This window comes from Pristis pectinata, chromosome 22 (assembly GCF_009764475.1).
Source record: "Pristis pectinata isolate sPriPec2 chromosome 22, sPriPec2.1.pri, whole genome shotgun sequence".
Classification (NCBI taxonomy): Eukaryota; Metazoa; Chordata; class Chondrichthyes; order Rhinopristiformes; family Pristidae; genus Pristis; species Pristis pectinata.
In genome coordinates, this window is record NC_067426.1 from 5,452,651 (window position 1) to 5,474,091 (window position 21,441).

Consider the following 21,441-nt stretch of genomic DNA (forward strand, 5'->3'; position numbering starts at 1 on the left):
TTTTAAGTGTGATTTGCATATTAATGAAATATAATCAAAATACAAAAAAAAGCTGCAGAAATCTGAAGTATAACAATTAGAATACTCAGCAGGTCAGGCAGCATCTTTGGAGAGAGTTCTTCAGGTCTGTGACATTATCATCATGTGTTTTTTTAATAAACTTTGAAGAAGGGATAAACTGAAAGAACATCTGAGCAAGGAGACCAACAGAGATTGAATGACAAAGTGTTGATACCATCTGAGAAAGTGAAGGCTGGTTAGTTGCAGCTGATGTGTCTGTATGAGATGTGAATAAATTTAGGGAGTTGGGGGGGGGGGGGAGGAGGAGAGAAATAAAATGGGATAAAATCTGAAATAATGCATGGAGGGAAAACGCCTCAGGTCATGCACCATTTGTAAAGAGGAGAAAATGAAGTACGATAACATTTTACAAGTTGATGATCTTTTAGAGGAACTGGCCAGTTCTAATGGACACTGGAAAATGTGGGTTATGTAAAATTGAATTCATTGAGCCCTCAGATGTATAACATCACCAGTAAGGACATGAGCTGACCAGTAATGTTCCTGGACTTTGTTGGAACATTGCACAGAGGCAGGAAGGAAATGGAGAATTAAACCAACTGGTAATCAGAAGCTCAAGGTCACCTTTGCAGTCTGATCAGAAGTGTTTTGCAAAGCAGACACCCAGGCTGCAGCAACAAACAATCTGCAGCATTTTCCAACCTCTGCAGTCTCCCTCATGTCCACTGTCCCCAATCTGCATTTGGTTTCTCCGATACAGAGACCACATTGGTGAGCATTGAACTTACAGCACTCGATTGTAAGAAAGGATCTGCTGAAGTGTTTGGATGATGGACAGGAAAGAGGTGAAGGGACAGCTCCCCTGCAACTGCATGGGAAGATGCCTTAACAGTGGGTGTTGGGAACTGGAAGAATAAACCAGGGAGTCATGGAGAGAAAGGTCCCTTTCGGATTTGCTGATGGGAAGATTTGTGTGGCAGTGGCATCATGTGGAACATGGCAGGAATTATGGAGGGAGAATTGTGGGATCTGGTGGGGTGGAGAACTATAGTCCATGTTCTGGACGGGGAGTGGAGGCAGAAGTGCAGGAAATAGAACAGAAGCGATTTAGTGCCCTTTTGACTAAGGTGGAGGGGAAGTGGAGCCATCGATAAGGAAGGCATCCTGGAAACACTGGTGTGGAAAGTGTATACAATGGAACTGGGAAAATGGAATGGAGTCCTTATTCTCCTAATGTAACAACATCCTTGCAGTTTTAACACTGACTAGGCAAGTAGAAATTCTAATTACTACATATGTGAAAAGATGTCCATTTGTCATGTTCTTGCACTTCTAATTTGTAATAAGGTAATTTATAAGTGCACAGAAAGTAACAATATAAGGATTAAGAGCACTCAAAGCTTTCAGTATGTATTATGAATATTTTTCATAGCAGGGGATTGGGGGGAACTGCATTTACCCTTGAGTTTAAACTTGCATCTCAGGTACCTAACTGAACATTTGCATTAATATCACAGTGATCCTAGTAAAAGCAGCAAATGAGAATCTTAATCCAAATGGGGACCTGCCGTCCCATAAACATTGTGGGGCTGAATGGCCCATATATTTTTTTATTGCTTCCCATCTTGTGTTAATCACCTTTTGCCCGTGTGTGTCCTGCTTCCAAAATGGAAGTAGCTCTGACTTTGGTATCCTTGACAGAAAACACCTTTGACAGAAAAGTGCAATGTTGCCAGCGAGAGTTCATTTATCAATGCGACCGTTTCCTACAACCGTCAAAATAACATGGGTACCTCACCTGAAGCATGGCTCTGTAGTTTTAGGATGCTGATGGCAGTCAAATAACTGATTGCAACTATGGCTCTCTGTGCATAAACCTAGGAGCTGCATGGTGGCAGGTGCACTCAGTATTTTGGAAAGGACTGCCGCTGAGCTGGGTCAGTGGTTCGAAGCAAACTGTGTTGTTTTCTGTACCATCTTAACAGCTACCCAACTGACATTATCTGAAGGTACTTTATTTGACAACGCGCCTAACAAACAGGCATTAGAAAGCCAATGGTAAATTTTGGCCATCAGGTAACCAGCAGGCAGAAGGGGGGAAGAAATGAATGAAGTCTGTGAGTTTGCAGTTGCAGGCATGATAACCCAGTGCTCGGGAAGCCTGTGGCACTAAGTAACGGCTCACATTCATACAGCACCTTTAACATCCCTTCCACGATGGCCCAAACACTTCACAGCCAATGAAGTCCTTTGGATGTGCAGTCACTATTAAATCCTCGCATGAAAAGGGCAGCTACACTCAGCTTACAAGATCCAAATGTGGAAACAACACCAGACCTCATCACTGATATCATCAGGATCTTGTAATCGTGTGATTTTTTTTTACTGCCCGTTACTCATCAGTCAGTTTCATAATATCGCCTTAAGGAAATTAAGGGATGTTGATGTTCGTAATTAATGTATTTTTAAAAAAGCAGCACTAATGGCTAACATTACTTGCATGTAACCAAGTACAATTGGTGGGGGAATTGATGCGGGTGGTGTTCCCCTCAATAATTGGCCTCTGACTTGTTTTCTATGTAAATCAGATAGTAGTGAAAAATAACACTGTACTTTAACCCTTTTAAGTCTTTGTGGGAAACACTTGATTTCATATTTCTCCTGCATCTCACAAACAACTACATGAAACCACTGCCTTCCTGTTTTGACCTACACCTACCGGAAATGTGAGCAACCTTAGCAAGAGTAACAGGGCAAGATAAAATATTTTTCTTTAAATCTTGAAATTTGAGATCTGTGTTTGAAAACCAAAGCCGCACAAAATATTTGCAAGCATTGTGATGTTCGTAAAGCTGTCAAAGTTTCATTGAATTATTAGGAAGAAGGATACAATGATAAATATTAATGGGAGAATGTCTCCTGACAAAACCCCCCTGAAGTTGCTCAAGTGCTGTATTCTTTATTACTAGGAGTGCTATCAACCAAATAAGATGGGTAAGTGTGGTACTTTCACTGCAATGTTCATTGTTCATAAATCCCTTGTAGATACAGTCAATGGCTCTTGCTTTCTGAAGTTGGATTTCAAACCTCAGAACCAGGTTTATTGTCACTGACTTATGTTGTGAGATTTGTTATTTTATGGCAGCAGTACAGTGCAAAGATAAAATACTATAAATTACAAAACAAAATAACAGTGCAAAGAAAGGAATAACGAAATAGCATTCATGGGTTCATGGACCATTCAGAAATCTGATGGTGGAGGGGAAGAAGCTGTTCCTAAATTGTTGAGTGAGGCTCCTGTACCTCCTCCCTGATGGTAGTAACGAGAAGAGGGCATGTACTGGATGGTGAGGGTTCTTAGTGATGGATGCCGCCTTCTTGAGGCGCCGCCTCTTGAAGATGTCCTCGATGGTGGGGAGGGTTGTGCCCATGATGGAGCTGGCTGAGTCTACAGCCCTCTGCAGCCTCTTGCGATCCTGTGCATTGGAGCCTCCGTACTAGGCTGTGATGTAACCAGTCAGAATACTCTCCACCATACATCTATAGAAATTTGCAAGAGTCTTTGGTGACAGACCAAATCTCCTCAAACTCCTAAAGAAGTAGAGCTGCTGGCGTGCCTTCTTCAAGATTGCATCAATGTGTTGGGCCCAGGATAGATCCTCTGAGATGTTGACACCCAGGAACTTGAAGCTGTTCACCCTTTCCACCGCTGACCCCTCAATGGGGACTGGTGTGTGTTCTAACTTCCCCTTCCTGAAGTCCACAATCAATTCCTTGGTCTTGCTGATGTTGAGTGCGAGGTTGTTGTTGTGACACCACTCAACCCGCTGATCTATCTCACTCCTGTACACCTCCTCATCACCATCTGAGATTCTGCCAACAACAGTGGTGTTATCACTTCATCATGTTGAAGTAAGGTTAGAGGCTGGGTATCAAAGCCTATTTTAATGTGATAGATTCTGTTCGATTATTTGTGTTTTTAAGAAACAACACTGCACTTATATTTACAATGGAGGCTATTGATGTGAAGTTGTTATGCTGAATTTCAAGCTCTGAGCAAAAGTGGGGTAACAATCCCTCTGCTGAGCAGAAAGTGTATCACACCTTAACAAATTTACACTGTGGATTTATAATAGAAATTGCCCAGTAAACCTTAAGTTTAAATGATGCTGCATGTGAGAAGCAGACTTTTTTGTTTGGTAAATAATTTACCCCATTTACTATGAAAGCATCTAAATGAATTAACTTTGACAAAGAGAGGGGTTCAACATAAATTCTTCTGAGCCCTTAAAAAGATGTGTCAGATTTTAAAGCAGTCACACTTGCTATTAAGTATGCATAATCATGTAAATTGGTAAATTGGTTTATTATTGTCACAGGTACTGAGGTAGAGTGAAAACCTTTGTTTTGCATGCCATCCATACAGATTACAACAGCCCATTGAGGTAGTACAAGGGAAAACAATAACAGAATACAGAATAAAGTGTTACAGTTACAGAGAAAGTGCAGTGCAGGCAGACAATAAGGTGCAAGGCCATGATGAGGTAGATTGTGAGGTCAAGAGTCCACCTTATTGTACTAGGGGACTGTTCAATAGACTTATAACAGCAGGATAGAAGCTGTCCTTGAGCCTGCTAGTACATGCTTTTAGGTTTTTGTGTCTTCTGCCTGTTGGGAGGAGGTGAGAAGAGAGAATGTTTGGGGTTGGAGGGGTCTTTGATTATGTTGGATGCTTTACTGAGGCAGCAAGAAGTGTGGACAGAGTCCATGGAGGGGAGGCTGGTTTCTGTGATGTGCCGAGCTGTGTCCACAACTTTCTACAGTTTCTTGCGGTCACAGGCAGAGCAGTTGCCGTACCAAGCCATGATGCATCTGGATAGGATGCTTTCTATGGTGCATCAATAAAAATTAGCGAAGGTCAAAGGGGACATGCCAAATTTCTTTAGCCTCCCGAGGAAGTAGAGGCACTGGTGAGCTTTCTTGGCCGTGGCATCTATTTGGTTGGACAGGCCATTGGTGGTATTCACTCCTAGGAACTTGGAAGTCTCAACCCTTGAGCAAAACTTTCAAATGTCAAGACATTTGTTAATTTAATAAATTATGTGCTCTATCCCTGATTACCTTCACTCATTAAAATATTCTGCTCAGTTCCCACTTCTGATCTTTCACATCTACAGAAATACATGAACAGTTACGCAGGAGGATATTTCAAGGCAGAAATGTATCTAGGGGTTTGGACGGATTGAAATGATGCTGTAAAAGGAAACTGTGAGTTACTTCTAGCTGCTTTGTTTTTAGATTTCTACTGTTATAGTTTTAGCCACACACTACAATGTTCTACTGTGGTTTTGAACTGGGTGTAATCTCCAAACAGGATACAGGTGGATACCAATTTTACAGATGTATCATTTTGAGAGTAGAGGGGTACAGAAGTCCTCAAAAGAACTACTTAACAAAACAGCACTAGTCATTTTCTTGTTCTAGAATTTGCATGTTTAATTTTCCTGGAATCTACCAGAACTTTACAATGTGCATGTGACTGATCTCATGTGCCTACACAAGATGGAAAACATTGCTTTTCTTACATGTATCGCCTGATGTTCTTAAGGGGAAATAACTACAGTTTTTTCAGTTATTGCCCATAACCTAATTGCCTTCGAGAATCAGAATCAGACTTATTATCACTGACTTAGATGACGTTGTTTTGCAGCAGCAGTACAGTGCAAAGACATAAAATTACTCCAAATTACAAAAATAGTTAATAGTGCAAATAAAGGAATAACGAGGTAGTGTTCATGGGTTCATGGACCGTTCAGAAATCTGATGGTGGTGGGGAACAAGCTGTTCCTGAATCGTTGAGTGTGGGTCTTCAGGCTCCTGTACCTCCTCCCCGATGGTAGTAACAAGAAGAGGGCATGTCCCGGATGGTGAGGATCCTTAGTGTTGGATGCCACCTTCTTGAGGCATTGCCTCTTGAAGATGTCCTCGATGGTGGGGAGGGTTGTGCCAGTGATGGAGCTGGCTGAGTGTACAACCCTCTGCAGCTTCTTGCGATCCTGCACGTTGAAGCATCCATACCAGGCTGTGATGCAACCAGTCAGAATGATCTCCACTGTACGTCTATAGAAATTTGTAAGAGTCTTTGGTGAGATACCAAATCTCCTCAAACTTCTAATGAAGTAGAGCCACTGCTGTGGCTTCTTCATGATTGCATCAATGTGTGTTGGGCCCAGGATAAGTTCTCTGAGATGTTGACACCCAGGAACTTAAGATAAGATCAGATTTTTATTTATTAGTCACATGTACATCAAAAACACACAGTGAAATGCATCTTTTTGCATTACTGAGAATATGGTGGGGGAAGCCTGCAAGTGTCGCCACTCTTCTGGACGCCAACATGGCATGCCCACAGCTCCTAACCTGTACGTCTGCTCACCCTTTCCACCACTGACCCCTCAATGAGGACTAGTGTGTATTCTCCCAACTTCCCGGCTTCCCCTTCCTGAAGTCCACAATCAATTCCTTGGTCTTGCTGACATTGAGTGCGAGGTTGTTGTTGCAACACCACTCAACCATCTGATCTATCTCACTAATATGAAGATGGTGGGAGCCAATGCTTTAAACCATGGCAGTCCTTTCGGTGAAGATACTTCCACAATGCTGTTTGGTATGGAGTTCTAGGATTTAGACCAGTGACAATGAAGCTCCAGTGACATATTTCCAAATCAGAACAGTGTGCTACCACCCTTGGCCTTCTTGGTAGTAAGGTCAAGAGCTTGGGAAGTGTTGTTGATGTAGCCTAGGCAAATATCTGCAGTGAATTTTACAGATGATGCACACTGCGTCTATTGTGCACCAATGGTTGATGAATGTAATATTTAACGTGGTTGGTGGGGTACCAAACAACAGGCTGTTTTGTCTTGGATGATGTCGGGCTTCTTGAGAGTTATGGGCACAACATTCATCCTGCCATCCTGTCTAGCATAGGAGAGTATTCCAATAAGCTGCTGAATTGTACCTTTGGATGGTGGAAAGGCCTTGTGGTACCAGGAAAGTCGCTGGCCCTGGGTACCCACCTCTGACTTGGTCTTGCAGCAACAGCATTTGTGGCTGGTTCAGTCATAATTTTCTGGTCAATGGTGACCCTCCAGAATGTTAATAGCGGGGGATTCAATGGTATTCAATGGGATTCAATTGTCTCTGGTCATTGCTGGCAACTTCTGTAGCATGAATGTTACTATTTGCTACTTATCACCCATTGCCTGACTGCTTCTTTTTGCTGAAGTATTGTGAACGGAATTGGTAAATTGGTTTATTATTGTCACATGTACCGAGATACAGTGAAAAACTTTGTTTTGCATGCCATCCATACAGATGATTTCATCACATCTGTACATCAAGGTAGTACAGGGGAAAAGCTATAACAGAATGCAGAATAAAGTGTTAGTTACAGAGAGAGTGCAGTGCAGGCAGACAATAAGGTGCAAGGCCACGATGAGGTAGATTGTGAGGTCTAGACTCCAACTTATCGTACCAAGAGGTCCATTCAAGAGTCTTATAACAGCGGGATAGAAGCTGCCCTTGAGCCTGGTGATATGTGCTTTCAGGCTTTTGTATCTTCTGCCCGATGTGAGGGGGGAGAAGAGAGAATATCCAGGGTGGGAGGGGTCTTTGATTATGTTGGCTGCTTTACCGAGAAGTGTAGATGTTGGCAGTGAGAAGTGTAGACACAGTCCATGGAGGGGTGGCTTGCTAGTCAACTTGCAGTGTTAGCCTGAGGTGCAGACCCCAAAGTTTTTTTTTTGCCAAGTGATCTTTCCCGAACTAGACATTATGAAAAAGCAGTGCCTGTTACAATTTTCAAACAGCAAACAGAACATAATTCTTTTCAGTCTAACCCTCAATGAAGGTCACTTTCTTGGCTTAAAGCTGTTAGGTAGGTCAATCTTCTGCCAGTGGTCTAGTTGTTAAGTCACCATCTGGTGCAAAGCTGAGAGAGAGGCAGATGTACTCAGTGCCATATAGTAAACTATCTTAACTGGGACAATAACTGGACTGCTACAATTGATCTCAAGAGTCAAGGGCTAGGACAGAGGAACATCTTACTAGGATCTTGCTCCTAGTCATTAGCTAATGACTTCTATAGATGCTCTATATTCAGATATCAAAATGAGACAGGATTTATCTCATAGCCAAGTATCTGTTAACATTATCATTCCTGAAAAATGACACACAGCGATTCCAGATGAGGGACTTAAAACAAACTTAGGGCAAGCAGGCTGCTTTCAGGTGTACGTCCTTTATATCGAAACACTGGAGGAAGAAAATTAGGAGAGGGAAATGGAGAGTTTTGAGAACCACAAGGAAGATACTTCATGATGAGTATTTTCTCTTATTTAATGGTTATTCATTAACTTTATTCAATAGTCCCCATCACGATAGTAATTGTATTTTTATGGCCATAATTATTGTAGCTACATTTAACATTAAACCTAATGGACAAGAAATCAGAATCAGACTTATTATCGCTGACTTAGATGACATGAAATTTGTTGTGTTGCAACAGCAGTACAGTGCAAATATACAACATTACTATAAATTACAAAAATAAGTAAATAGTGCAAAAAACAGAAATAACAAGGTAGTCTTCATGGGTTCATGGACCGTTCAGAAATCTGATGGCTGAGGGGTAGCAGTTATTCCTGAATCATTGAGTGTGGGTTTTCAGGCTCCTGTACCTCCTCCCCAATGGTAGAAATGAGAAGGGGGCATGTCCCGGATGGTGAGGGTCCTTAGTGATGGATGCCACCTTCTTGAGGCACCGCTTCTTGAAGATGTCCTCGATGGTAGGGAGGGTTGTGCCCGTGATGGAGCTGGCTGAGTCTACAACCCTCTGCGGCCTCTTGCAAACTAGGATGCTGATTGCAATTCTAAACTGAACTTTTAAAATTAACACAATTGTTTTTTCCTAGGGTCTAAACTATGCCAGGATTTAAGAATAATGCTTTTATAAAAACTGCACATTTCCTATAGCCTGCCAAGGGCCACCAATTCATCAGGAACCAGAATATCCCTGTTGGTGATGCCTCGACCACAGTACACACAGTGGAAAAACAACAGACTTCAGTTTCTTTACCTTCTGAGGTTTCAGACAGAAAAAAAGTTATTGATTTTGGTTTATTATTGTCACTTGTACTGAGATACAGTGAAAAACTTATCTTGCATACCGTTCGTACAGATCAATTCATTACACAGTGCATTGAGGTAGTACAGGGCAAAAGCAATAACAGAATACAGAGTAAAGTGTCACAGCTACAGGGAAGTGCATTGCAGGTAGACAATAAGGTGCAAGATCATAACAAGGTAGATTGTGAGGTCAAGAGTCCACCTCATCGTACAAGGGAACCGCTCAATAGTCTTATCATAGTGGGATAGAAGCTGTCCTTGAGCCTGGTGGTATGTGCCCTCAGGCTCCTGCATCTTTTACCTGATGGAAGAAGAGAGAATGACCTGGGTGGGGTCTCTGATTATGCTGGCTGCTTCACCAAGGCAGTGAGAGGTAAAGACAGACTACCAATGAGACAAAAACAATTATTAGTATCCATGGGCAGGAAATAAGTGTTGCTGAAGATAGAAAACATTTTAGTTCCAATAGCTACAAGCCACACACAATATGAAAATAATTCTGCCTCTGCCAATGTTCAGTGGTTCTTTCTCGAAAATAGTTCTTCACATTGGGATTCTGGTAGTTTGATCTGCTCTCATAATATGTCAGAATTTTTTCATGTTAAAAGGTAGGCAATGGGCCCTGGAAGACTGTATGAGTAGCAAGAGCTAACAGTTTTACCAACTCCTGCCACCCGAACATTCATAGATTCCAACTTGGTCGGACACTAGACAGCTGCTGCTAACCAGGTTAACCTTTAAATCCCTTAGTTCAGGGTGCCAAGGTTAACTTGTGCTCACCTAAGATAACACAACGTAACAACAGGCACTGAATGAGGCTTGCGCTTCGCTGCACTACGGTTTGGTTACGCATAACTTCTTCATGATAATCAGTGAAATAGGACACAAAAAACTGACACTACTCAGCAGGCAAAGCAGCATAGAGTCATAGAGCAACACAGCACGGATACAGGCCCTTCGGCCCAACCAGTCCATGCTGATCACGGTGCCCAATGGACAAGCATCTATGGACAAGCAGCCAATCTTTCATCAGAACAGTTCTGATTAAATGCCATTGACCCAGAAATATTTCCTGTTCCTTTTGCTAAGATGCTTCATGCCCTGTTGATTATTTTCAGCATTTTCTTTTTTCCCCCAGATTTCCAGATTTTGCCATATCTTATATTTTAGACCACCGCCAATGAGATAGCATGAGGGGCGTCATGCATTTACACACTAACTGTAGAAAAGACCTGGGAAAACACTGAATGAGCAGAAAGGAATTTCAGCTTTAAGGCTGGCCATGGCAACTACCCTCACAACTTTTAGGTGACTTCCACAAGCTACACTTTATAAGAAGGTGCTGATAATTGCTTTTTTTTTTAAGAAATCAGCATACACCAAATGGCTGTCACTTTCCAACACACCCAATGACCAGTTTCTGATGTGGAAAATAGTACCAACTGTCTCTAGCTCACCAACCTTCTGTCTTTTCTATTTTAAGCCAACATCCAGTTGGTAGCATACAATGAGAGGGGCCTTGGGATCCAAGTCCATAGCTTCCTGAAAGTGGCCACGCAAGTAGATAGGGTGGTAAAGAAGGTGTATGGCACGCTTGCCTTCATTGGTTGGGGCATTAAGTATAAGAGTATGTAAGTCACGTTGCAGCTATATAAAACTTTGATAAGGCTGCACTTGGAGTATTGTGTGCAATTCTGGTCGCCCCCATTAGAGGAAGGATGTGGAGGCTATGGAAAGGGTACAGAACAGGTTTACCTGGATGCTGCCTGGAATAGTGGATATAAGCTATAAGGAGAAGTTGGAAAAACTTGGGTTGTTTTCTCTGGAGTATCAGAGGCTGGGGGGAGACCTGATAGAAGTTTATAAAACTATAAACATAGAACATAGAACAGTACAGCACAATACAGGACCTTCAGCCCACAATGTTGTGCCGACCTTTAAACCTCGCCTAAGACTACCTAACCCCTTCCTCCCACATATCCCTCCATTTTAAAGTCTTCCATATGCCTATCTAGTAAGATTATGAGAGGCATAGATGGGGGAGACGGTCAGAATCTTTTTCTGGGTAGAAATGTCAAGTAGTAGAGGAGATGCATTTAAGGTGAGAGGGGAAATGTTTAAAGAAGATGTGCAGGGCAAGTTTTTTGTTGCCAACAGTTGTACAGATGAAACACAGTGTTAGTGCAATATGTAAATAGTGTGATATTGCTGAAAACGTTTGAAATAAAGGTGCTACTTGAATGAGCAACTATAAGCAAACACGAGTGCCCTCTGTTGACTATGCAGGGTAAGAATCCCCATACCTTTCCCTTCAGCCTCCATGGACAGGTTGAAACATGCTAGATAAAACACTCATTTGTACAGCTCATTCTTCAACATCAAGTTCAATCATGGGACCATAATCAGAGATGACAGCAAACCAAGTTAGGGGAGAGGAAAATAGAGCTGAATTTAGGAGGATGACCTATTCTTATCAAGATGGATGGATTCATAGAACAGATGCTGAAGAGCTGTATTGTTTATTCTTACTTTAAAATTTATTTTAAAATGTTCCAGTAGCAGGCCAATACAACAAATGAATTCATTTGGTCAGATAGCTGTGAATAAAGAGCAACATACAAAGTGCTGGAGGAACTCAGTGGGTCAGGCAGCATCTATGGAAGGAAATGGACATAACTGTGAATGAAGTATTGATATTGGTTTATTATTGTCCACCAAGGTACAGTGAAAAACTTGTCTTGCATACCGATCGTACAGGTCAATTCATTACTAGTGCAGTTATGTTGAGTTAGTAACAGAGTGCATTGAGGTTGTTCAGGTAAAAACAATACAGTACAGAGTAAGTGTCACAGCTACAGAGAAAGTGCAGTGCTATAAGGTGCCTGGAGGTCGGAAGAATCGCCAGCCCTGTAAGAAGAATTTAAAAAGAATATTATTAGTAATGGTAAGTGACATAGAATTTAAGTTCAAAAGCGTAGAACGATTATAGTAAGGGCAATGAGTAGATTTGCAGAGAGCAGCTTGCAACGAGTTGCCACGCTCCAGCGCAACCTTGCATAAAGTCCGAACACCTTCAGAATTGTTTATTGCTCCTGGAGATTTTCTGCATTTCAGAAAATGAAAACAAGATCTCACTGTATATCCATAAGATTTTTTAAATGTTTTTCCATTCAGTCTCCTGTGGTTTTTACTTACTTGCACTGTCTTCCCTGTGAATATTAAATACTTCCTACACACGCTATAGGTTGGACCAGTCCCCAAGCTTACGGGTAATAAGCGTCTTGCAATCTAATAACTTTCTTGGTATATTTTATGGGTTTTCCTGATGAAGAGCCTTTGACCTTAAACATCAGCTGTTTCGACAAAAGCTGCCTGACCTGGTACATGGAGCCAGAATTGTTTTTATTTCAGATGCATTGCATCGTTGTGCATGGGAGCTTGCTGTGCAGATTACTGCTACATTTCCAACATCAGAAATGAGCATTTTTCTACCCATAATGGCTGCAAAAACATTCTTGGACAGATTGCAAGTAGTGCTACCGAGAAACTAGTGTTCAAATTCACAAAAAATGGGTTAAATCATCCCGAACCTTTCACATCAAAACAAATTCAGAATCAGAATCAGATTTATTATCACTGACATATGACATGAAATTTGTTCATTTGCAGCAGTATTGTTTTCCCTCAATATTGATAACATTGACACGGTTGAGCTGTGGTTGAGGAAAAACACTTTGAAGAAGTGCTTAAAAAACCATCTTCCTACAGTATGATGAAAATCATCCCACATTGCACCGCTCCCCAGTGTAACAAACAACAAACTGAGTCTTTATTGGTCAGCAGCCGCAAAGTTGGTCTGGTACATGACATGATTTCAATTTTGTTCACCCACTACCTGACCTCGTTGAAATTTAGTCCTTCCATTTACACATCCATCTTTTGGTTCTTGACTTGCCCCATCACACCTTCCCTTCTCCGTTATACTCTCAACACTCATGGTTCTCACTCTTATCAGATCTTATCTCTTATGTTTTTTTCCCTCCACCTGTTTAAAGATGTGACATCTGTTCACTGGCAGTTCTGATGAAAGCCAATAACCCAAGATGTCTCTCCACCACCACCACCCCCCCCCCATCATTGCTGAACATATTCCTTCCAATTAAGTGTACTAAAAATATCTTACATCTATGCATGTTCGTCTTTTATTCATTCCAGGTTTTCAACCTTCCTACCTAATCCCAGCAAAACCTTTTGCTATGTTCTCAACAACCAGAACCCAGACAAAGGACCTGCCAACTTGAAGCATCTGCCGAGATAGAAAATAGTTTTAAACTTTTTGTGCAAGAAGTATTTCTCATGAACACATCAAGATACTACACTGCATATTAGAACTATCTTACACCAAATCAGTTGCATAAATGGGCAGAGAATTGGCAGATGGAGTTTAATCCAGCCAAGTGTGAGGTATTGAACTTTGGGAGATCAGGTGTACAGGCACAATACACTCTTAATGGCAAGATCCTTTCACAGTGTTGATGTACAAGGGGGATCGTGGGGGTCCAAATCCATAGCTCCCTTAAAGTGACTGCACAGGTTGATAGGGTGGTAGAAGAAGGTGTAGATGCATGCTTGCCTTTATTTAGCTGAGGAATTGAGTTCAAAAGTCAGAAGTTATGTTGCAGCTTTATAAAACTCTGGTTAGGCCACATCTGGAGTATTGCATTCATTCTGGTCACCTCATTACAGGAAGGATGTGGAAGGCTTGGGGAGGGTGCAGAAGAGGTTCACCAGGATGCTACTTGGATTAGAGGGGCAGGTACTATTAGGAGAGGTTGGACAAACTTGAGTTGTTTTCTCTGGAGTGGCAGAGGCTGAGGGGAGACCTGACTGAAATTAATAAGATTATATTGTGGCGGCACGGTAGCGTAGCGGTTAGCGCGACGCTATTACAGCGCCAGCGATCGGGGTTCGATTCCCGTCGCTGTCTGTAAGGAGTTTGTACGTTCTCCCGTGTCTGCGTGGGTTTCCTCCAGGTGCTCCGGTTTCCTCCCACATTCTAAAAGACGTACGGGTAGGTCAATTTGGGTTTAAAATGGGTGGCGCAGACTCCTTGGGCCAGAAGGGCCTGTTACCACGCTGTAAATAAATTTTTTTAAAAATTTAATTTTAATTTAATTTAATAAGAGGCATAGATAGAGTAGACAGCCAGTATCTTTTTCCCAGGGTCGAAATGTCTAATACTAGAGGGCATGCATTTAAGGTGAAAGGAGATAAGTTCAAAGGAGATGTGCAGGGCAAGTTTTTTTTAAACAGAGTGGCGGGTGTCTGGAATGTGCTGCCAGGGGTGGGGGTGGAGGCAGATATGATAGAGGCATATAAGCAGCTCTTGGATAAGTACATGAATGTGCAGGGAATGGAGGGATGTGGACACTGTGTAGGCAGAAGGGATTAATTTAGTTAGGTGTTTAATTACTAGTTTAATTAGTTCAGCACAACCTCATGGGCCGAAGGCCCTGTTCCTCTGCTGTACAGTTCTTTGTAAATCAGTGACAGCAGGAGCTACAATTTCATTGGTTAAGGTCAATGTCATTTCGGTCAGCAAAGTGATTGTTTAGTCCAAATCTTAAAGCTGTGATGTATAGACATTAAAAACCGTTTGAGACTGACTGCTATCCAAACACTGCATGAACTAGATACTGGCATTATGTCCAACAGCTACCCAAGATCATTTGTGAAGTCATGGCGAAGTGAAATAGGAATGGGCCACTTGGCACTCCAAGTGAGCCTGCCATTCATAAGACATAGGAGCAGAATTCAGCCATTCAGCCCATCGAGTCTGTTCTGCCGGTTGAACATGGCTGATTTATTATTCCCTCTCAGCCCCATTCTCCTGCCTTCTCCCCGTAGCCTTTGACAGCCTTACTAATGAAGAACCTATCGACCTCCGCTTTAAATATACCCCATGATTTGGCCTCCACAGCTGTCTGGCAATGAATTTCACAGATTCACCAACCTCTGGCTAAAGAAATTTCTCATCTCTGTTCTAAAGGGACGTCCTTCTATTGAGGCTGTGCCCTCTGGTCCCAGACTCTCCCACTACCGGAAACATCCTCTCCCCATCCACTCTATCCAGACCTTTCAATATTCAACAGGTTTCAATCAGATCCCCTCTCATCCTTCTAAACTCCATCAAGTACAAGCCAGGAGCCATCAAACGCTCTTCATACATTAACCCTTTCATCCTTGGAATCATTCTCATAAACCTCCTCTGGACCCTCTCCAATGCCAGCACATCCTCCCTTAGATATGGGGCCCAAAACTGCTCACAATACTCCAAATGTGGTCTGACCAACACCTTATAAAGCCTCAGTATTACATTCTTGCTTGTATATTCTAGTCCTCTTCAAATGAGTGCTAATATTGCATTTGCCTTCCTTACAACCGACTTAACCTGCAAGTTAACCTTTAGGGAATCCTGCACTAGGACTCCCAAGTCCCTTTGCACCTCCAATTTATGAAATCTCTCCCCTTTTAGAAAATAGTCTACACTTCTATTCCTTCTACCAAAGCACGAGCATACAGTTCCCTACGCTCTATTCCATCTGCCACTTCTTTGCCCATTCTCCCAACCTGTCCAAGTCCTTCTGCAGACTCCCTGCTTCCTCAACATTACCTGCCCCTCCACCTATCTTCGTATCATTGGCCACAAGCCATCAATTCTGTCAACAAGATCATTAACATACAACTTGAAAAGTAGTGGACCCAACCCTGACCTCTGCGGAACACCACTAGTCACCAGCAGCCACCAGAAAAGGCCCCCTTTATTCCCATTCTTTGCCTTCTGCCAGTCAGCCAATCTTCTATTCATGCTAGTACCTTACCTGTAATACCATGTGCAGCACCTTGTCAAAAGCCTTCTGAAAATCCAAGTAAACAATATCCACTCATTCATCATGCAACACACAAAAAGCTGAAGGAACTCGGCAGGTCAGACAGCATCTGTGGAGGGAAATGGACAGTTGATGTTTCAGGTTGAGACCCTTCATCTGGACCATCTTGACTTGAAATGTCAACTGTCCATTTTCATATGCTACCTGACCTGCTGAATTCCTCTAGCACCTTTTGTGTTGCTTTTGCAGTCTCACGTCTGCCATTCATTGTGTTCATAGCCGATCACCCTCAACAGAAGTTACCTACGTGATTCTATCAGCATCAGAAAGATGCAACTTAAATATATGGGTTGGATGACCAAACCCATCTGTGTCAACATCACCCAACCCAGGATCAAATTTTAAACTTTCCTTACTGTGGGTGCCTGTAACCCTACCCCAGGGCAGGTCCTCACCCCAGAAATCAGTGTTGAATTTGAAAAACAATCTTGGCAAAGGCTCAGCTCACCTTGAATACCACAAAAGCCCTACTTTTTTTTTAAACTGTGCTCCAATTCCTTTTGGGAGACAGTTTTCACATGTACAACCAGATCCCCTTGAATACCAAGATTTCCTAATTACACAGGTCATTAAGACCACCCAAGCCATGTCCCTACTGGTCATACCCTTCTACTGGAGGCAAGAGACTGCAGATGCTGGAACCTGGAGCACAAACACTGCTAGAGAAAGTCAGGCAGTATCTGTGGAGGTAAAGAGATGTCAACACTCCTTTAGTCATAATGCAGGGTCTCCAACATCCTGCCACCTCCACAGATGAGTGAGCTCCTCCAGCAGTTTGTATGTCATTTAGTTTTTAAAACACCCTTCTACTACTGACCCAGTAGCTTCCAATTTCCCCTCGAAACAAGAAAATGGAATAGGCCATTAAGCCTGCCCTACCATTTAATATCATAGTGGATTCACACTGGCTTCAACTCATTCTGTGCCATTTCTCCATCAAATATTTATCCACCTCCAGTTCTGATAATCCAGTTACCGCCACCCACTGGCACAGAGGATTCCAGAGATTCACCAATGGTCTATCAAAGGCTGAAGAAATTTGGCACATCCCTTTGACCCTCAATTTAAAAATTGAAACACCATAGAAAGCATCCTATCCAGGTACATCACAGCTTGGTATGGCTACCGCTCTGCCTGAGACTACAGTTGTGGACACGGCTTGGCACATCACAGCAACCAGCCTCCCCTCCACCCATGGACTGTCTACACTTCTTGCTGCCTCAGTAAAACAGCCAAGAAGATCAAAGACCTCACCCACTCCCTCTTCTCCCCCCTCCCATTGGGCAGAAGATACAAAAGCCTGAAAGCACGTACCACAAGGGTCAAGGACAGCTTCTATCTGCTAAGTCTATTGAACAGGCCCCTAGTACAAGATCAACTCTTCACCTCAACCTACTTTGCCATGGCCCTTGCACCTTATTGTCTACCTGCACTTCCTCTAACAGCAGCACTTATTCTGCATTATTATTTCCCCTTGTTCTACCTCAATGCACTGTTATAATGAAATGATCTTTAAAATGGCAGGCAAAACAGTTCTTCACTGTACCTCAGTACATTGGTACAAGTGACAATAATAGCCCAAAGTACAGTGAAAAACTTGTCTTGCACAACGATCGTACAGGTCAATTCATTACACAGTCCAGTTATATTTAGTACAGAGTGCATTGATGTAGTACAGATAAAAACAATAACAGTAAAGTGTCACAGCTACAGAGAAAGTGCAGTGCAATAAGGTGCAAGGTCACAACAAGGTAGATCGTGAAGTCAGAGTCCATCTCATTGTACAAGGGAACCATTCAATAGTCCTATCAGTGGGGTAGAAGCTGTCCTTAAGCCTGGTGGTACGTGCCCTCAGGCTCCTGTATCTTCTGCCTGATGAGAGAGGAGAGAATGACACGGGTGGGTGTGGTCTTTGATTATGCTGGCTGCTTCACCAAGGCAGCAAGAGGTAAAGACGGAGTCCACGGAGGGGAGGCTGGTTTCCTTGACACTGGGCAGTGTCCACAACCCTCTGCAGTTTCTTGCAGTCTTGGACAGAGCAGTTGCCATACCAAGCCATAATGCATCCAGATAGGATGCTTTCTATGATGCATCGATAAAAGTTGGTGTCAAATGGGACATACTGAACTTCTTTAGCCTCCTGAGGAAGTAGAGGTGCCAGTGAGCCTTCTTGGCCTTGGTATCTACGTGATTTGACCAGGACAAGCTATTAGTGATTTCACTCCCAGGAACTTGAAGCTCTCAACCTCAGCACCACTGATGTAGACAGGTGCATGTACACCACCCCCTTTCTTGAAGTCAATGAGTTTTGAAATGACTGATCATTCTTCCTCTACAACTCAGTAAAAAAGTTCCACAATTATTTTTTTTTAGAAACTCACTGAATAAAAATTTCATATTTCTACCAAAGTTTCTATTAAAAAAAAACTTACTACTGCTATAGTCTTGGCTTTTGGGAGCTTCACAGCTTGCTACCCTGCCCTGAAACACAGAACCAATGCAAGGTTGTTTCATAGCTCTGGAAGTAAAACAGATTTTGAATCTCAAACAAATTCAGTTTGTATTGTTTATTAGTACATTACTGTTCAGTAGATAGTTATCAATAGCAAAGCAAAAATAATTCTGGAAATTCAGCCAACATCCAGTCAGTGCTTCTAGTCAATGGCAAGTACGAACATGCTCCATTCTGGGAATCATGGCATACCTAGAGGTCCCAAGGAAAAATACAAAAAGTGAATACGAAATACTCAAACTCTTCAAGGCCACTATTTAGATGTAGTTTGCCTTTCCCTCAGATTCAACTTGACTAAATTCAGATTTATTCTTTCCACAGAGGGGGCAAGGAAGGGACAGCCAGTGGCCAGCATTAGCAACCTGACTCCTTGGGTTTGTGTGAGAGGGGGAAAAGGGTAGAGGGAGGAATTTCACAGTCCAAGGCTCAGGAAGCTAAATGGTGCAGCAATTAAAATTGGGGATGATTGCATCTGGGACAAGAGGAACACAGGTCTGCAAGGCAGCAACACTAGAGTTATAGGGAGAGGTTGGGCAGGCTAGAACTTTATTCATTAGAATGTACGAGCCTGAGGGGTGACATTATGGAGGTGGATAAAATCATGAAAAGCATAGACAGATTCTGTGCATTCACCCTCCACCCCCCAAGCAAAAGGGAACCAAAACTAGAGGGCTTAGGATTAAGGAGAAAGAGGAAAGATTTGAGACCTGAGGGGCAACTTCTTCACACAGAAGGTGGTGCATATATGGAATGTGCTGCCAGAGGAAATAGTTCAGGACAGTTGGATAGGTATGTGGATAGGAAAAGTTTAGAGGGATACAGGCTAAATGGGACAAGCTTAGGTGGGCACCCTGGTCAGCATGGACAAGTTGGGCCAAAGGGCCTGTTTCCGGGCTGTATTACTCTATGACCACATCACATTGCAACACTGCTGATCTCAGTCCCATATCCGCAGCTATCATCCAGCAGTCCACAGTACATGGGTTTTCATCCCTGATCAGCAGTATTAGTTTTCTACCATTTTCTACCACATGAAACATTAAGAAACAAATTTAGTGAAGGCAACTAGACATCATGACAATCATTATTGGAATTTGAAGTATCCTCACCATTGAAGTGTTGCGCCAATATCCAGTCACCTCATTCCCTGCTTCGAATAACCTACAAATTAGAAGATAGAATTGTTAAAAAGCCATAGCTGCTTTTGTATCTAATACATAGTGCCCACAACAGAACCACCAAGCAACAACCCAAGTCTCACCACTGTCTTTTGTACATTGTCCGTGTCTATGTGGGTTTCCTCCCACATCCCAGATGTACAGGTTAGGAGTAGTGGGCATGCAATGTTGGCACAAGAGTAGCAACACTTACAGGCTGCTCCCAACACATTCTCAGTAATGCAAAAAGATGCATTTCACTGTGTTTTGATGTACGTGACTAATATCCAAGTTGATCACTCATGGAGAAAAGCACAAAAACACCAACTAGTAGCTGTGCCCAATGGACAAGGAGTTTGATGCCATCTTGGACTAATCATCATAGAAGAATGAAGTTTCAAGATCAATGGATTCATGATAACAAGAATCCCCTTAATGTTAAGGCAACTGAAAAGCTGTGCAATTAGAGGAATGCACATAGTTATGTGCAAGCTGCAGGATTACCCTAGTCAAACATTAGGCAAGATGTGTACTTTAACACAGAATGCCACTCTAAAGTATGTAGGAGAGTCAAGTGACAAAGGAAAAACAAGACCAAAGCTGCCAAAGTCTCTCCAACTCTCTATAGCATGTCATTGGAGAAGCCGCAACTACCAACTGTGAAGCTGCAGCTCTCGGAAACCATGCACAAAAGACAATTCCCAACAAAAAAAATGGTTAAATGCAACACACACATGCTCCTGGACTTCTCAATTAACTCACCATTAGTTATCTTTGGTTTTCAAAAGCTGCAGACTATGTTCTCATCACACCAATAACTTACTGTAAACAGAAGTACAAACATACAGACTTAATTTCTCACTACAGTTACTAAAGGTGTTGATAATCTTTTCATAAACACTAATGAAAGTGGATTTACCAATCTCCATGATCACTTCAGTCATCTATTAATTCTCAGTGGAGAGGAACTAATGCTGTAACCAGCAGCAAAGACCACGCGAAGATCCAAGATCCCAGGACAACACATCTGCAAACAAAAAAAGTCAAAATATTGAACGTTGCAGGTTTAAAAAACTTCATTATTGCAATGGTCAAAGACTTACTCCCTGAAGATACAGTAGCATCTCAGTAAATGCACTTTAAAAGGCATAGTATTGTCTTCCATACAAATGTTGCTAGTCAGACACAATTGAAGACTGAGCAGCGACCGTCTATGGAAGGGAACTCACTCTGGGCACCTGTTTTGACCACATGAGCTACGTGTTCAGCTGAACATGGCTTCGATCAGGGCCTCCTTCACTCAACAAGGCATCTGCACGTTGCAGGACTGACTCCTGCAGTAGGGAGAGACCCAGTGGGCACATCACCCTCAGGTACATGACACTTCACCCAAGAAAAACTGTGCAACAGTTAAGAAAGGACAAAATAACCTCGAAATATAAACGATAGCTACCTTACGAGGAATATTAAAGCAAATTTAAGAAGATAACAACAGCGGAGAGCAATGGATGGAGGAGGATGGTCCCTTCACCACCGTCCAACCAGCCAGACAAGAGGACGGGCAGAGCCCCGGAGCATCCTTTTATATAGGCACAAGCGTGCGCTCTGATTGGTG

At 42.5% G+C, this 21,441-nt stretch overlaps 1 long non-coding RNA gene and 3 other non-coding genes across 4 annotated transcripts; all 4 read right to left on the reverse strand.

Annotated features, from left to right (window-relative positions):
• Positions 1-9,464: 9,464 nt before the first annotated feature.
• On the reverse strand, positions 9,465-21,393 carry LOC127581600 (uncharacterized). The gene is made up of 7 exons (XR_007957976.1): positions 21,280-21,393; positions 20,746-20,853; positions 20,589-20,648; positions 19,779-19,830; positions 18,590-18,861; positions 16,089-16,206; positions 9,465-9,508 (listed from the first exon to the last, which is right to left on the reverse strand). It is a non-coding gene; the product is annotated as an uncharacterized LOC127581600 (long non-coding RNA).
• Positions 19,599-19,671, reverse strand: LOC127581917 (small nucleolar RNA SNORD99). Its single transcript, XR_007958042.1, has one exon. It is a non-coding gene; the product is annotated as a small nucleolar RNA SNORD99 (small nucleolar RNA).
• LOC127581913 (small nucleolar RNA SNORA44) lies at positions 20,384-20,515 on the reverse strand. The gene has a single exon (XR_007958038.1). It is a non-coding gene; the product is annotated as a small nucleolar RNA SNORA44 (small nucleolar RNA).
• LOC127581912 (small nucleolar RNA SNORA16B/SNORA16A family) lies at positions 20,979-21,121 on the reverse strand. The gene has a single exon (XR_007958037.1). It is a non-coding gene; the product is annotated as a small nucleolar RNA SNORA16B/SNORA16A family (small nucleolar RNA).
• Positions 21,394-21,441: the final 48 nt, after the last annotated feature.